General features: G+C 44.9%; 1 protein-coding gene across 3 annotated transcripts in view; it reads left to right on the forward strand.

The window, feature by feature from the left end:
* Window positions 1-7,496: 7,496 nt before the first annotated feature.
* The window catches only part of GCNT4 (glucosaminyl (N-acetyl) transferase 4), a 45,398-nt gene continuing 40,480 nt past the window's right edge, over window positions 7,497-12,414 (forward strand). For all 3 annotated transcript variants that reach the window (XR_008597548.1, XR_008597549.1, XM_054987362.1), the window contains exon 1: window positions 7,497-8,220. The gene's annotated coding sequence lies outside the window, so the exon portion shown is untranslated. The remainder of the gene's footprint in view (window positions 8,221-12,414) is intronic.

Raw genomic sequence — 12,414 nt, forward strand, 5'->3', positions numbered from 1 at the left:
AAGGTAGATATCGGGGAATCTGCCTTGGACTGGTTTAAATCATTCCCCATGAAGCATACTTAAAGGATACCAGCTACCTTAAGTGTTGGAATTAACAGGCCACAGTATTATCCCTCTTGCTATTCAACTTCTTTGTAAAGCCTTTAGGATACATCATTTGTAGCTATGAATTGGATGTTATCAATATGCCCAGCTCTATATCTCTCTAACCAAATCCCCCGGTTATGCAGTAGAGGTCTTGACTTGAGTTGCTGCATGACAGCCATGGTTAATTGGTTGAAAGTGCACAAATTAAAACTAAACCCAGACAGGATTGATGTGATGCTGGATAGGAAGGTGGAGATATTGAAGGACGTTGTGCCTCCTAATCTCTACTTTCAATGGGGTTTGGCTGACCCTTGTAGACTTGGTAAAGAGCCTAGTGGTTATACTGGATCCAGAGCTGCTGCTAGCGAAGTGAGTTAACAGAGCTGCAACAAATTCTCTTTTCCAACTCTAACTTGGAAGGTAGTCGCTACCTTGACATGGCTGATCTGGTCACCTGGATTGACAGCATAATAACATCAAGACTTGACTACTGTAATGCACTCTACACAGATCTCCCCTCTCATCTCAGAGACTCCAGTTGCTACAAAATGCCACAGCTCGATTATTATCAGTTGCTAGGTGGATCATGCATATTAATCCCATTCTGCAGTCACTCCATTAGCTACCCATCAGTTACCAGACTCAGTTCAAGGTACTGGCTACCACATACAAACTCTTCATGGTCTTGGTCCTTCATATCTAGGGCACTACCTCTCTCCCTATGCTTTCCCCATCTGAACAGGGCTGGTGCAACTCTGCAGTTGAGCAAAATCAACAGCTGCCTATACATGTGAATTCTTTGTAGTTGCCCCCGCCTTATGGAACAGACTTTCTGAAAACGTCAGGAAAGCTCTCCCTCTTCTTGCTTTCTGCAAACTATGCAAAACCAAATTATTCAGGAAGGCTTTTTATGTGGGCCTGTAGGTCAGCAGGATAGGCAAACCTACCCTGATTGAAAGAGCACTCTGCTCCCCTCTGCTCGTAAATGCTTAACAATGCAAAGTTTCTCTTGGTTACGTGCAGTTTCAGCCGTCCCTGTCAGTAACTAGTTAACTGGATGCCAGCACAGATAAACATTATTTCCTTGGTCATCAGTCCTTGTGTATGCATGCTGTGCCTAAATAAAAGAGCCACTGCCTGGCTAGAGAGAGACTAGCCTTCGCAGACTGATGCTCAGAATCTCAACCCTGTGTCGTGTCATTCCTACAAGTGGCGCAGCCGAACGGGGACACCCGCTCACCAACGCCTGGCATAGGCCCCGTGAGTGCACTCCTTCGTCGCTGTCTCAGTGACCCCTTCATTGGTGAGTATGGGAGGACAATTTTCACATGCCCAGCGCAGGCATATTGAGGAACTCCAGTTCCTGGTTCAGAAGTCCGGCGGGTCCGTGACTTCTAGTCAACTTCGCTCCTTGGTTCAGGAGCTTACTAAGCTCTGCCCCTGGTATCCTGAGGAGGGGTCTCTCCGCCTCAAGGACTGGGAGAAAATCGGCCGGGTTCTCCATGCCCCACCACGAGCTCATGTAGGATTGTTGCATACCTGGGCCATTTCCAGATGGCTTACCTGCACCCGCAACGTCGTGCCACATTGAGGGGAAAATGTGAAATATCACGTTTTCTCGCGCGAGTTTTGCACGACGTCACGCAAAACTCGCGCAAGAAAACACGATATTTCGCATTTTCCCCGCAACATGGCGCGACATTGCGGGTGCAGGTAAGCCATCTGGAAATGGCCCTAGTATCAATGCAGGCATGCAGTGGAGAAGTTTACACCCATTCCAATTGCTCAATTGTCTAAGGAATGTCCACCAGAGTATGCTGATGTGCAGTTGCTTCCTTCAGCACCGCTCAGCTCTCCCTCCCCTCCCCTCCCCAACCTTCTGCGCCCCCCGGTAAAGATTTTAATCCTCCACCTTCCGCGGGAGGGGTCCCAGGGCGGCTTGTGAGGGAGGTACTGGAATGGGAACTCAGGCAGGCAAAATCTGAGGATGTGGCAGAATTAACTGAAATGCTTGCTATCTGCCCAGTTCATCTTACTGACCAGGTTGATGCTCAGAGTCGCCGGATTGTGGAGTATAAGCCTCTCTCTTATCCTGTTCTTACTGAGTTAAGAAAAGCCACAGAGCCCTATCCAGATTTTATCAAGCGTCAAGTTGATAACACTGAAGCTCAAGAAGAGCTGCTACTTAAATTGGCTAAAGAGAATGCTACTTCTGAGTGCTGAAGGGTTATCGCCGGTCTGGGGAAAAACTCGGAGTTGGCAGACATGATTAGAGCTTGCCAAGATATAGGAAATCCCTCTCATCAAGACTTTTTGCTTGCTGCCGCTCTCCGTCAGGGTGGGAAGCCTGGGGGGAGATGTTTTAACTGCGGCAAGTCTGGTCATTTTAAAGCAGAATGTCAGGATCCTGGGGGTGGAGGTGTAAAACCAAAACCGACCAGCCCAACTGGAACAGGAAAACCCCCCACGCATGTAGCTTTACAGCAGCTTCTGGGTACTCTAAACTGGGTCCATCCTTCTTTTGCTCTTCCTGCCAGTCTCCTAAGCCCCCTGTTCTCTTCACTGACCACTGCAAAACATCCAAGTGATGTTATTCAAGTCTTGCAATCAGTTAATGGCATTCTGGCCCAGCAGTGTGTCGAACAGATTCCTTCCATGAATTCAGGATTTTCTTTGTGCATTCTTCCTACCCCTCAGACTCCTACAGGTGTTTTAGCAATTTCTCAAGAGTCTCGCCCTTTTCTGGTTGAGAGAGATGGTATCCTAGTGGCTGCGCCCCAGATTCCACCAGGGTGGTTGGGAGACCTTACTCAATCTCTCCAACCTTATGGCCTTATTGTGGCCCCTGAAAAGGTGCAAGTTGTGGAGCCTTATACCTATCTAGGGCATCAGATGCTTCACTCTTTTGCTGCTCCGGTGGTTCCTTGTTTAAAGCTCCCGTCTCCACTCACCCTCGTTGCCTTGCAGCAGCTCCTAGGCAACCTTAATTGGGTGCGACCTTATTTTTCTTTACCTACCAGTCTGTTGAGTCCATTGTTTTCCTTACTTACTACTGTGAAAAATCACAGCAATCCTATTACTGTTCCCTTGCCTGAACCCTTATCGGAGGGCAATGCGCGTGCTGATACTGCTGTCCATTCTCTGTTTTCTGATCCCATCTCCAGTCATCAATTTTTTCACCAAAATGCCAAAGGCCTTGCTCAGTTATTTAATATCCCTCTATCAGAAGCCCAAGCCATTGTGTCAGTGTGCCCTCACTGTGCGGGCTTTTCTCACGTCCCTGAAGGGGGGGGTCAATCCTCGTGGCCTAGGGCCCAATGTGCTTTGGCAAATGGATGTGACTCATGTTCCTGACCTCTCCCCATGGAAGTTTGTTCATGTGTCTATCGATACTTTTTCTGGAGCGCTGTGGGCCACTCCTCAGAGGGGAGAAACTGCTTCTCATGTTATTTCCCATCTCCTCGCTGCCATCACTGTTTTAGGCCGTCCACAGCGGTTGAAAACTGATAATGCCCCTGCTTACTGTTCTTCTACCTTACAACAATTTTGTGATCAATGGAATATTTGTCTTTCTCATGGCCTTCCTTATACCTCCACTGGCCAAGCTGTTGTTGAATGGGCTAATCGTTCCTTCAAAGCCCTGTTGCAAAAACAATTAAAACAGGGGAAATATGGAACCCCCAATTTAGCAAACGTTACACAGCAAGTCCATAAAGTTCTTTTTACTTTGAATCAATTAACTGCCTCTCAAACCCCAGGAACCATGCCTTTAATAACCTGGGAGCGAGGTTTTGCTTCTTTTCTTACCCCTACAGGTCCTTTGTGGGTTCCAGCGCACACGGTGTGGCATCAAGTGGCAACCAACCCAGTGCCTGAGATGGAAAAAGTCAGCCTGGAGCAAGCTCAGACTGCCAATTCACTTCTCATTCTTTGTGTGCTGTGCTGTTTTCTTCCTCCCGGGAGAGAAACCTCCCTGCATGACCGCTTAGAGTATAACCTGTGGGAGCAGCTAGCCCAGCAAGTCAATGTCTCACCTTTTGCCTTGAGGAGTCTGCTGATTAATTGCTCCTCTGTTGAAAATGTGCTATGCTAGATTCCAGCTGTGACTCTACAGTGAATCTCCTAAGTGATGCAGAGGCCGTGGCCCTTGCAGCCTCTCTAGTTGGCATTCCAGCGCTTACCATTGTGAACCATCGAAATCTTAGCGAAATAGCTTGCAGCCTGGCAAAGACAATGAATGCAACTTCTATTGCAATTGCTGCCCTGAATGCTGAGCTCATGGAGCTCAGATGTGCTGCTTTGGACAATTGCACTGCCATTGATTATTTGCTATTGTTGCACCATCTAGGTTGTGAATCTGTTAAAAATATGTGTTGTTTTAATATCTCTGATAATTCACAAAAAGTATCTGTTCAGTTGAACAATTTACATAACCTAGCTTCTGATATTAAGCAAGATCTGATACCTTCCTGGTGGGCCTCATTCTGGTCCTGGCTGCCTACTGGATGGCTTGGTCTCCTTGTGCAATATAGAATTGGGTTTATAGCATGTTTAATTCTAATTTGTTGCCTGTTACAGTGTCTCCCTGCTCTTGTATCTATGGGATCGAGGGTGATTGCTAAACAACCTCACGTGTATCCACTAATGGCCTCACAGGCAAAAACTTTAGCCAAACAACTGCGTTATTACAAATTATATGCATCTGATGTTGGATCCAATCTAGAGTCAGATACTGAACAGGACTGCTTATTGTAAATTGATTCCTGCTCCTAATAAAGAAAAAGAAAAAGAGTGGAGTGTGGGCCTGTAGGTCAGCAGGATAGGCAAACCTACCCTGATTGAAAGAGCACTCTGCTCCCCTCTGCTCGTAAATGCTTAACAATGCAAAGTTTCTCTTGGCTACGTGCAGTTTCAGCCATCCCTGTCCATAACTGGTTAACTGGATGCCAGCACAGATAAACATTATTTCCTTGGTCATCAGTCCTTGTGTATGCATGCTGTGCCTAAATAAAAGAGCCACTGCCTGGCTAGAGAGAGACTAGCCTTCGCAGACTGATGCTCAGAATCGCAACCCTGTATCGTGTCATTCCTACATTTTTAACTCAGGTAATAGGGCTGTGCTGTGAGGAAATGGTTAGGAGAGATCCTTTGATAAAGGGATACAGACTGTGCTACTGTGTACTCTCTGTTGTAAGTATGCTCCAACGGAGTAGTTTCTGCATCCTTTAATTATGCCATATTAAATTTCTTATGTATTGTTTCAGCTGTTTTGCATTTCTGCTTGTTTTCAGATTTCTATTATATTGTTTATTGAACATTAAAGCCATTTATCATGTTGACTAACATGGTGTAAAATATCTTGGGTCTCAGTGAGAAAGGTGGACTATAAAATAAATAAATGCGCAGAAGGGAGGAAGAGATATAAATAAATATTAGAGTCCTTGGGGTGCTAACGCTCAGTGGGATTTGCTAAAGCTGAAGGGCAACAGGGTTCTAGTTTCTCCAATGCTCTTTAATGTATGTATGATGATGCTGAATGTGATAGTCCAGAGCTTTGAGGTTAGGTGTTATCAATATGTAGATGACACCCAGCCTTATATTTCATTATCAAAGCTTCCCAATACATCCATCTTGGTTCTGCTTTGAGGCTGTGGTCAGGCAGAACAAGATGAATCTGAATCCAGGCAAGACAGAAGTAATGCTGGTAGGGAAGGCTGATATTCTAGAGGAACTGAATCTGCTTGTCCTAAATGGGGTGGTTTTCTCAGAGCAGGATAAGAGCTCACAGCGCCTGCCTTGGTCTTTGACAAGCAGGATGGCACGATGGCCAGGAGTGCCTTCTATCAACTGCATCTTGTTTGACAACTGTTACCTACACTCAGCCAGTCTGGCCCCACTGATCCATGTTTCCACAACCTCACAGTTGGATTACTGCAACATACTCTACGAGAGTCTACCCATGAAAGCAATCCCAGAACTACAACTGGTTCATAATATGGCAATCCGACTCCTCTCAAGGGCTAGCTGCTGGGAATGTAGCCTTCCTTCTTTATGTCCCTGTGTGCCAACTACAGTTTTCGGGTAGTCGTCTGTTGGCTATCCCACCTCTTAGGGTGGCCCCTCTGGCATCAACCAGAGCCCAGGCCTTTTCCATTATGGCCCCTTCTCTGTGTAATGGGCTCTCTGAAGAGGTGAGGGGAGCTCCCTCCTTGGAGATTTTCAGGAGGTGCTGCAAGGTTTGCCTGGGCTTTTGAGAGCATCCGAATGGCAGGAATGTTTTGGGAGGGGGAGGGAGAGGTTTGGTGGTGGTTGTTTTATTTAGATTTTAATTGTAAATGTTTTTAATTTACTGCCATAAGCCACCTTGAGCCAGAAGGAAAGGCAGGGTAAAAAATGTTCAAGAACTAATAATCTAGATAATACATGCTGTAATGAGGTGTATGGCTAAATGAAAATATTTTCCTAAGAAAGCTGCTGTAGCATAGTGGTTGGGTAACAAATCAGCACTTTGCTGGTTTGAATCCCACTACTACCATGAGCTCATCATGTGCCTTGGGTAAGCCACTCCTTTCAGCCCCTGCTCCCCAGCTTTATTGTGGGGATAATAATAACACTGACTATGGGGCACTAATCTGCCTAGAAGAGCGGTATAAAAGTGCAGTTATTACTATATCCTTACAAAGTACAAGCCAGATTCATCTCCCTCAGGTCAGCCAAACAACCCCCCTTCAGCTTCTTAGTGCTTATTTACCCATGAAGTGTTGCCTCCTGCAAAAGAAGAAAATTGAAAGTCGAGCTTTGCAAAGGGATATTGGACACTTTCCAAATTTTCAGTTAGTGGAATTGGAGACCAGCAAGCTGATTAAACTCTCAAAGAATTATTTCCCCATCACAAAGCGAAAGTTGGAGCAAAAAGGATTAACTGTTACTCATCCAGTTTGTGTGATGATGATCTCCTCTATATTGATGGAAACTGAAAGATAGTTCCCTGTATTCTCAAACCCTAAAACACCTACTTCTATTTCCTCCCTCGTTGTTTCTTACTATGTTCTTGTAGACTGTAGGCTTTAGAGCCAGTACACAGGAAAAGAAAATCGTGTCAAAATTTTAAACTATTATACAAAACGGCCGATAAAAAATAATAATAATAAAACCAGAGGAAAAGAGCGCCAACGAGAAAGAACTTTTTAAGAAAAACACCTCTGAACTGAAGACGCTGCATATTCTGGTCCAATAGCAAAAGAAAAACACTTCAGTGTTTCTTTTCCTTCTCGGTTTTGCGCTGAGGACAGAAGCAAGTTAAGGAGGAGGGGCGGGAAAAGCCTGACAGCCGGAGGCCTCCCAGAAACTGCACAAGAGGCGAAGCCGAGAACAAAGTTCTCCAGCACGCCCAAATGTGGACTAAAACAAACCCACCCCGTCCTTCCTGAAACAGGGAAACCATCCGCTGTCAGCACCCCGTCCTCGGTACGTTGTAACCTCCGTGAGCGTTCTGGGCGGTCCGGCCGAAAGATACCTCGTTCGGGCTGCTTCGGCCCCTGCTTCCTCCGAGGAGACCACGAGCGCCCCTCCTTTTTCCACCACGTCATGGGGTCCTCTCCTCCGCAGAAGCCACCCACAGACCTGGAGGCAGAGCGCGCCGCCCCTGAAAAAGCCGCCGCGCAGGGTGCGAGCACACGGCCAACCTCCCTCCACATCCGTACCCGCCTCCCTTCTCCTGTCCTCGGCGGGGAGCTCGACAGACCCGCTACCGCTTGCTTTTCCAAGGGAGAAGAAACTTTGTCCGCCCTCCGCCCCTTGAGGTAGTGTCAGCGGTGCGCCCCGAGAGAGAGAGAGATTCCTTCGCCCGAATGCCGGCCCCTTGCGCCTACTTTCCGATTCGAAAGCAGTGCTTCTTCGGAAGGAAACACTCCTTGCTTTCAAAGAGATAAGTACCGTGACTACGCACAGGGTGTTGTGAAGCAAACACAGGACAAATTTGTCAGCGCTGCCGCCACAAGCACGCGCGCACATTCCTAGTCGAAGGACTCGCGCTTTGGCACCTCTTCTGTTAGGAGTCGATCCGGAGCTTCCTAGTAGCTTAAGGGGAGGGGAAGGGTTCAAAGACCTCTCCCCCGAAGAAGATAGTTTCAGGTGGGTAGCCGTGTTTTTCTGCAGTGGAAGAGCAAGATTCGAATCCACTGTGAGACCATCCATTTCCAAGGACCTTTGACTCGCGAAGGCTCATGCCCCGGAAATCTGGTTGGTTTCTGAGGTGCAACTGGACTCGAATCTTGCTCTCCCACGAAGGCTAATCGCCTCTTGAGCGCTTCCTGCGATGGCTGAGGGTGCTGCTTGCCAGAGGGTGCACATCGCACAAACATTTGGTTTACCTAGAGATGGCGAGAGCTTTCGAGAGGGCCGTTCTGAGGAATTTGAGCCTTGTGGGTTGGAGGCCCCGTTCTTGGCAGTAGGGGCTCTGTCGTTTTAAAAGCTAACCGGTAGCCTAAAGATCCACCGGAGCCGCCCACATGCACCAACATGCCAAGAGTAAAACTTTCAGTTTGTTTTTCTGGTTCTCCTGCAGCTGCTAAAGGCATGAAGTCTCTGTCCTTATAAGGCAACCTTATATTTGGGCCACGTGGGCTCTTTTCCTGCATGTTGAGGTGTGCAGAATTGCATGACATCCTATGTACAAGCACACAGCCCCTGCTGATTTTGCTGATCTGCATAGGCTAGCGGACAAATTGTGCTGATGTATATAAAAGGATGCATTAAATATAAAGACAATTTTTTAAATAAATCTGATTGCTGCTACAACAGCCATGTGTCTGACGAAGGGAACTGTGGTTCTTGAATGCTTATGCTACAGTAAAGTTGGTTAGTCTTAAGGGTGCTACTGGACTCTTTACTATTTTGCTACTACAGACTAACATGGCTAACTCCTCTGGATCTATAACCTAATAAAAGCAATTGCTTAGAGGGTTTTTTTTCTGGATTTAGTTATGCACTATTGTGGCTACCTGCTTTTTAAATTTTGCATTCACCTGGTGAGTTTAATCAACCCATCATTTGCTCTGCAGTTCCCAGTGTGGTGCCCCTGAGTACCATGGTACCCCATCATTGTGCTGTTGGACACCCATTTGCTTCTCACTGGAGCAGAAGATGTTTCAGAAGTGGCCAGGAGCAATTGCCCTTGTGTCAGCAGAGAATACCCATATAGAATTAACTGCCTTCATTGCAGGAAGATGCTTGACTTTGGAGGCTGCCAAAGTAGTCATTTTGTGATCGGTCCCATCCCCTGTGGTAGCCATTTTGTAGTGGTGCTTCTCTACCTGTATCAACATTCTAAAAACATCCACAGGATCAACAAGGTTGAGGACCGCTGATCTGTTGGCTCATGCAACCTGAGTTTAAAGCACCCCAAAGCTACCAAAAATGAAAAATAAAAAGGGGAAAATTGGAAACATGGTTTCTTACTGCGTCGTCTTGCCCCATAATATTTGACAATCTCTCTTTCAGGATTGCCTTAGCTTTCACAAAGTTCTGATTTAATATAAACTCCATAGCAAAAGGGCTTTCATCCTTTCACTTACTCCAAGCAATACTTGTCTGTCTAATGACAGAAATATACAAGGTTCCAGTACAGGAAGAATTCATGAATGCGGAGGGCTAAGCTACTGGTCCAGTGTCTCATGCAGTAAGGTAAACAAGGGTGTGGGCTAAAAAAAATTAAACAGATGCAAGTCACAAGAGAGCTTTGGAGAAAAGCTGGCATAGAAAATTGAGCAGAAATTATATGCTTCAATCTTGGTTTTCCTAGTGAACCTACGTTCTGAGGGTCCAACCTGTGAGGAGTACTGTATCTAGAATATTTAAGGAAATGGCAGACACAGTGAGTTCAATTCAGAGGAGAGTAGTAAGAAAGATAGTATTTTAGTGTTGAGAAAGGACAGCTGTTGTGTGAAGGACATAACAGGCTTGTCCTGGAAAATGGGAGATAAATTGCTCTTAGATAAAAAGTGGCACAATGGATTTGCTACCTTGATAAGTTTGGGATTACTTTCTCAGATTTTTTATAAAGATGTGGCAAATACTTAGAGGACAGGGATAAAAGGGCAAAATCCTGTCTCTGTGCTAGCCCCTTGTGGTGTCTCATAACCAAGTGCTGTGATTCTAAAAACCTAGCATAGGTTTCAGAAAATACTTGGAATAGGCAATTTTTAAAAGAACATTACTGTACAAGATATTGTGCAACACTGTTGCATGGCTACACAGTGTTTCTTAGTTAATGTTGACATAAATATTTAGCACTGAAGGGTGTGTCAGCTGGGTTGTGATTACCTGTACAATGGAATGGGATTATGCCGTTCTCTAGGACACTTTCCATTGAGGCTGGTTAAATGGGTTGGACTTTGGAATCTGGACTCATTAGGTATTAAGCAGAGGTTATCTTTGAGCTTCCGTTTCCTGTCTGTAAGGTGGGAATGTTACTTAACTGTTTGTACGGAAAGGTGACAGTTAAGTTAATATTTCTAATTCTTTCTAATAAATGGTTTCCATCCTAATCTTTTATTTAAATAGTTTTTTTTAGTTTTAACTAAGTGCTGTGGTCTTTGTGTTCTTCCTCTAACAATCTACTTGCTAGAGAGCAGTGAGCTGATCACCCATGGGGTGCAGCAATTACAAATTTATTTAAATAAGTCATTAATTTGGAACAGGTGAAAACCAATCACAGCTCCAGGTGTGGAACTGAGAGGTGACTAACTTTTAATGAGCATTGGTCCTCTGGGGGCAAGGAATTCTAGCACTTGGCGGCTGTAGCTGAGAAGGGGCCCCCTTTTACATACTCATCAAACTTGTCTCATTTAAGATCAGCACAGGGAGAAGGCCAGAACCTGGTGATTTCAGCACTGATTCTGTTTTAGCAGAAGAGCTTTGTTTCTGATGCAGAGAGCTGTTTTTGCTGATTGAGCAGTGGCTTCAGTCATGCCACCCATGGTGTATGGCCTGGCACAATGATAGGATTCCTGGTCTGTGTTTGGTGTTAGCAAGAAGATATGAATGGAGGTTTTGTAGAAATGCTGGAAACTTTTAAACTTTGAGGGCTGCAAGTATAATAAAAATGAAGAACAGGTTTTGCAGTCTACAGGATGGTATTAATCACATTTTTCTGTTATTTGCCCATAGTCCTCTGCTCTAACCTTGCACACTCACATCTCAGTTTCTGTAGTTATATGAAATTTGATTTATGTGTTGCCAGGTAAAAATTTAGTCCCTTGTGATTCTTACTGCATTCTTATTTTATTTTACTTGATTTATACCCTGCTGTTTTCCCCAGCAGGGACACAAAGCAGTTTATATTTTATCCTTTCCTTCATTTTATACTCACAACAGCTCTGTAAGGTAATTTAGGCTGCAAGTGTGTGACTGACCCAAGGTCACCCAGGTAGCTACCAGGGCAGAATAGGGATTCTCCTTGCTGGTCTTCTGATACGACTGCAGCTCTTGTAGATCTGGTCTGGATTCCCTGGTTGCTCCTTATTGGTGCAATTGGCAGGTTTCCATTTTAAAGCTGAGATTCAGACCTGAGCGTCCCAGATCCTAGTATGACTCTCTAACTGCTAACTGCTATACCACACTGGCTTTATATGAAATCAGTATACAGTGATAAATGCATTTATTCCTTATATTGTACACCAGAGTTTTTCTATAAGACTAGATCACATTCTACATGCTTGAAAATAATATATAGTAATACCAGGTATAAAGGTTTGGATAGTGGTCTTTGTTTACCTTATGCTTACGATGATGATTTGGTAAGGGATAAATAGAAAGCAACCTGGAAATAGCTGAAGTCCTACAAAAATAGGACTTGAGTTGTACAAGCAGGGAGCAGATTTGACTGCAGAATGGACACTTTCAATGCAAGAGGCTATTTTATATATTTTGGGGCCTATTGTAATAATGACAAGTAATACCGTGATAAAAGTTAAATGTTGTGGGAGACAAACTAAATTTACTTTATGGGAAATGCTCCATTTTAAACAGAGTATTCAAGCTGAGAAGTAAGTCTGGCAATCCAGTGAAATAGTATGCCAGTCATATATATTAGCGGATGACTTCAGACAACAGTCTGTTTAAATATTGAGCAATATAGCATAAACGTCTGTTAGCAGCATTTAGTTGAGGAAGCCGGAAAAAAAGGAAGTTATGAACAGGACTATAAATATAGTTGTGCCCACTGAATCAATCTCAGTCCTATAGCATAAAGCTCTATATAATCTCAAATGGCAGTGAACTGGTCAGTGATCCACCAATTTGTTCTGTCTTCACATGATATTATGC

This window comes from Eublepharis macularius, chromosome 8, assembly GCF_028583425.1.
Source record: "Eublepharis macularius isolate TG4126 chromosome 8, MPM_Emac_v1.0, whole genome shotgun sequence".
NCBI classification, from domain to species: domain Eukaryota; kingdom Metazoa; phylum Chordata; class Lepidosauria; order Squamata; family Eublepharidae; genus Eublepharis; species Eublepharis macularius.